The sequence below is a fragment of the Hakea prostrata genome, chromosome 2, assembly GCF_041222555.1.
Source record: "Hakea prostrata isolate BN-2017 chromosome 2, UWA_Hpros_2, whole genome shotgun sequence".
Lineage (NCBI taxonomy): Eukaryota > Viridiplantae > Streptophyta > Magnoliopsida > Proteales > Proteaceae > Hakea > Hakea prostrata.
This window is the reverse complement of record NC_142601.1, coordinates 48,205,497-48,211,113: the sequence shown is the minus strand read 5'-3', so window position 1 is coordinate 48,211,113 and position 5,617 is coordinate 48,205,497. Positions and strand designations below refer to the sequence as shown.

Genomic DNA, 5,617 nt, shown 5'->3' with positions numbered 1-5,617 from the left:
TTAGCATTAGGGGCACTTTTAACAACAAAGTTATATAAAAGTTTATAGTCTTGAGTAAACATGTCAATCTGGTATGGTATTTGATATTTGCACGAATCATACCGTGTTTTTTTTTTGGATGAAGCCAACGGATGACTTGTCTGTTGAATTGTTCTTTTGTTGATTTGGGTTTTATTTGACTTCAAATATGTGAAATTACTTGGATGTTGCCTGATTAATGCTTAGTGCTTGCAGCTTAATCTTGACCGAGATTTAGATGTCGACCATCTATTTTTAAAAGTATAATATTATATTCTTAAAAAATGGATGGTGATCAAGATGGAAATTTCAGACGGATTGTGCATTAATTGCACAGCACTGAAGTCGAACTCTCAAATATGAAGCAGATGGTCAGCAGAAAAAATAATATAATAAGAAGAAGAAGCATGTTTACTTCACGTTTTTCTGATCAAAGGGTTTACATGGGCGTGCACATTTAGGATATTGGAAACGTTGAGAAGTCAGTAATATAATAGTGTTCTTCTTCTTAAAAAAAACTATTATAAATTGCAGGTGAAGCAGAAAGACAAGACAAAACAAAAAGCAACAAGAAACTAAGCCATGGCTGGCCCTCTTCTGGAGCTGAATTGTCTGTTCTTCCTCTTCTTTCTCACCCAGATCTTGTTCCCAACAGCAGCAGCGGCTGCTACAGCAACTCCAGCCTTCCCAATTGCAAAGCCTGGATGCCGAGATACCTGCGGGAACCTATCAGTTCCCTACCCGTTTGGCATCGGCCATAGCAATTGCTTCACAGACCCAACCTTTGAGGTAAACTGTAATGATACTTACAACCCTCCAAAACTGTTCTGGGGAAGCATAGAAATATTAAATATTTCATTTCAGCAAGCAGCCCAACTGCGAGTATTAAGCTTTGTAGGTACAGATTGCTACAACTTGCAGGGCAATCATACTTCTCGATTAGATGCGTCTCTTACTATTCCGACTAACTACAACTTCACCATCTCCGATACGGACAACAAATTCACAACTCTAGGTTGTGACACTTATTCATATCTGCACAGCACTGGTGGGATGCAATTCACCACTGGCTGTAACATGCTATGCACCAGCCTAGGTGACTTGACAAACGGTTCTTGCACAGGCATTGGCTGTTGTCAGACATCCATTCCAAAGGGCTTGAAGGTCTACTCTGTGACTGTTGAAAGCTTCTATAATCACACTTCAGTTTATTATTTCAATCCTTGCAGCTACGTTTTCATCGTCGACTACTAACTGGTACAACTTCTCTACATCCGATCTCTATAATTTCGGCTTTCCCCAGAGTTCCTACGGTGCTTGACTGGGCCATTAAATGGCCAACAACAAATCAGACCACTCAAACCTGTGAAGAAGCTAGAAAGGATAGCAGCAGTTACGCATGCGGCAACAACACCATCTGCGGTCCCTCCAAAAATGGGGCTGGGTATAGCTGCAACTGCTCTCAAGGTTATCAAGGAAACCCCTACATTGGATGCCAAGGTAACCATGAAATGCCCTCATATTTCAATCTCTAGCTAATTTCTCATCTATCTAACGAACTGAACTAATTAATAGCCTTAATTTGTTGCATGCAGACATAAATGAATGTCAGATACCAGATAAAAATCCATGTACCTACAAGTTCCTCGTGCATCAATCTACCAGGGACTTACAACTGTTCTTGCCCAGATAATTTTCGAGGAGATGGAAAGATAAATGGGACTGGGTGCACTCCTATCCCAAAGCAATTCCCAGTATTACAGGTCACCTTAGGTAATAATCCTCTCTCACTTCTTTTGAGCCTCACACTACAATCACGAATTTTTGTTTGCTGCTGTGCTGTGCGGGTAGACCCTGTAATCGCAGCCATTGAATTCCCTCTCCTACCCCTGACCTCCAAGTTTGGAATTCGATCAGACGCTATTATCCACAAAATCCATGTTATATTAATTTAAAAATTTATTATTTTACTTTCCCACAATCTACTTCCCATCAGATTTTTTATCATTACTCAAATCCTTCTACCCAAAGCAAAATAAGCCAAAATTTTGAACACTGGGTTGTCAGGATCCTTAGTGTTTAGCCTTAATTTGTTATCACTAAATGAATGTAATACCAATAATCCATTACCACAGTTCCTCTCATCAATCTCCTACTTACAACTTTCTTCCAATAATTTTCAATGGAAGGATAAATACGATCACTTATCCCCAATTCCCATCTCATTAGGTAATAATCCTCTCTCACTTCTTTTGAGCCTCACTACAATCACGAATTTTTTTGCTGCCGTGCTGTGCGGGTAGATCCATGTAATCGCAGCCATTGAATTTCTAAAGCACCACACATTGGCGACCAAATGGCCGGTACACCGGACATGAAAAAGATTCCTAGAATCATGTCTTATAAAAATAGAGTTCAAAGAAAAATACTAAGAAGCCCCTCAAACTTCTTGAAACTAAGGTGAAAGTTTTTTGATGGTAATTGCTCAAATCCGCAGTGGCCTACCCAAAACCTGACACAAATTTTGCACACAACTGGGTAGGACTGGGTCAAGGAGGCTTGAAGCAACGATAATGATAAGGTCAAGGTTTGAGTGTTTAACCTGATCTAACCTAGTTTCATCCAGCCAACCTATAAAATATTTTTGGAAAATGTATATTTTTTCTTTCCGGGTAATTGTTGATTGTTTTTGTTGACCCGACCATGTGCCTGACCTTGTATCATCAGGCTAAGCATCAGAGTCAAGATCAGGGTTTTATAAAGCCCCATCCTGTCAAAACCTACTGCTAAGCCTTAGTTAAGGTATTGAGTCCAAACACATATATCTTGGGAATTTAGGTCTGCAGCAATCACAAGTATTTTTTAATTACGAATAATATTTTTGTTAAAAGTTTTTCATGGACCGGTTGAATGGTCTTATATATTGACATTTTATTAATGTTTTTTTACTTTAAATACCTTTTTTTATGTATTTTAGAGTAAATAAAATATTTATTAAAAATTGAAATATAAACACCTCTCCCCTCCTTAGAACATCAAACATTCACTTTTCATCTTTTATTAATTTATTACTTTAAATTCATATTCAATTTTAACTTTAAAATAATAATAAAAAATCTAAATACCTATCAACTCCTTAGAATAACACCACCTACCATGATATCAATCTCATCATCAATAAAGTTATCACGATTCAAGGAAGTATAGAATTGAAAACTTATTCTTTTCATAGCAATATAAACTACTAGTGTCATCACTTAACAAGAATATACTAACTGAAAGGACTAATTTATATTTGAGCATCAAAATGGTGTGGCATATGATATTTTCAAAAATTTATACCTTGCTATGTAAAAAGGGGTGCATATGAAATTTACACTTCTAAATATTTTAGAAACTTTCCTTATATATGAAAACCAATTTTCGTCCTATCCAAGGACAATCACTTTATATGATGTTTTATTATAAAAAGTCAGCATATGATCATTGTCATTTGAAAAGTATGGGCATGTGTAGCATAACCCAGTTCTCCTATGTCAATCTCTTCACTTTGAAATGACCTTCCCCTCTTTGGTGGTATCCCAGTCTACACCTCCATTACTGTCAGACTAACTTGTTTACTACACATTCATGATCCATGTATCCCTATCATTTTTTATATACTTCCAATCTGAGAATCTCAAATGCAGTGTAGAAAATAGGACCAAAAGAGCAAAGCTCATAAAGAGAACGTGATAATCTTAGTCTTTTGTTAACACACACACAACAATCCTTGTGATAAACACTAGAGACGTTCCATATTCCCTTACATAGTGCAGAATAGGGCTGCAATAGGGCTGGGCTGGATCGTGCTTTTTAAAATCCAAATCTTGACTCTATATACCCTATCCAATACTAGGACTCTTAACCTAATCATAGAATAACAAAACAATGCATAGAAAGTGATAGGGTTGAGCTAGGATGAAAGGGCCAGCCCTAGGCAACCACTAAACCATTACTCAGTACTGAGCCTAATCAGGGCTACTCTAGCCCCTCCCTTAACCTGCTCTTGGGCTATATTTTGAGCATGATACCTATTCAGGCTCAAGGTGGGCTAGGGCAGGTTTGGCCAATCAAGGCCAAACTTGTACCCAATAAAAGATCTAAGCTCCATCTGTGTTCTGACTAAGATTTATGAATATGTTTTTCCTCCCACTTTATAGGTACAGGATTAGGCTTCCTACTTCTCCTTATCGGCTGTTTGGTGGTGCTATGGGTACTTTGGAAGAGGAAGCTTAGCAAACTCAAGGAGAAATTCTTCAAGCAAAATGGAGGTCAATTGTTAAAGCAACAACTTTCTTTATATGAAGGACGAGCCACAGAGAGTGCTAAAATTTATACAGAGGAAGAAATAAAGAAGGCAACTAACAATTACGCCGAGAGCCAGATCATTGGTCGAGGAGGATATGGTGTTGTGTACAAAGGAATCTTAGCCAATAACCAAATCGTTGCCATTAAGAAATCAAAACTAGTTGATGAAAGTCAAGTTGAGCAATTCATAAATGAGGTGGTTATCCTCTCCCAAATTAATCACAGAAATGTGGTGAAGCTATTAGGTTGTTGCTTGGAGACAAAGGTTCCTTTGTTAGTGTATGAATTTGTTACCAACAATACCTTGTGCCATCATCTTCACGACGAAGAGTGCAAGTCATCGATTTCATGGGAAACGCGTTTGAAAATGGCTACTGAGATAGCAGAGGTTCTTGCATATTTGCATTCTGCAGCTTCACCGCCTATTATTCATAGAGATATTAAGTCTGCTAACATTCTCTTGGATGATAACCTTTACAGCAAAAGTTGCAGACTTTGGAGCTTCCAAGTTAATTCCAATAGATAAAACTCAGCTGAGTACATTAGTTCAAGGAACTTTGGGGTATTTGGATCCTGAGTACTTTCTCTCAAGTCAATTAACAGAAAAGAGTGATGTGTACAGCTTTGGCGTGGTTCTTGTGGAACTATTAACCGGAAAAGCAGCACTCAATTTTGATAGACCTGAAATGGAGAGGAATCTAGCTATGCATTTTGTTACTTCAATGAAGGAGAATACTGCATGGGAGATCTTGGAAGGTCGAGTGTCGAGGGAGGGTAACAAAGAGCAAATCTACAAAATCATGGAGCTTGCAAGAAGATGTTTAGGAGTTAAGGGGGAGGAAAGACCAACAATGAAGGAAGTAGCAATGGAGCTTGAGGGCTTGAGGAGACATGACAAACATCCATGGGACTTGGAAAACCCTCAAGAGATGGAAAACTTGTTGCCTGTTGGTAGTCACAACAATACCATGAGTTATGATAGTTTGAGAGGTACAATGACTATGTCATTGGGTATTGATGGGCGATAATCATAAAATTTAAGCACCTCTTGCTTCCTTATTTTTCTTTTATGTTGTGTGATACAAAACAATTATTCTCATCTCCAAATTGATTTGTAATCTGGGATTTTTTTTTATTTATTTTTTTTTTTTGGGGGAGTGGTGGGGAATGAAAGAATAAAGACTTTATTTATCTATTTATTTATTGAATGAATACATAAAACATACACACACACACACATAGAGGAACT

At 37.7% G+C, this 5,617-nt stretch overlaps 1 pseudogene across 1 annotated transcript; it reads left to right on the top strand.

The window, feature by feature from the left end:
- Window positions 1-592: 592 nt before the first annotated feature.
- LOC149024580 (wall-associated receptor kinase 2 pseudogene) lies at window positions 593-5,396 on the top strand (annotated as a pseudogene). Its single transcript, XR_016171471.1, has 3 exons — window positions 593-1,518; window positions 1,614-1,791; window positions 4,221-5,396. The product of XR_016171471.1 is annotated as a wall-associated receptor kinase 2 pseudogene (transcript).
- The last annotated feature ends 221 nt before the right edge of the window (window positions 5,397-5,617 follow it).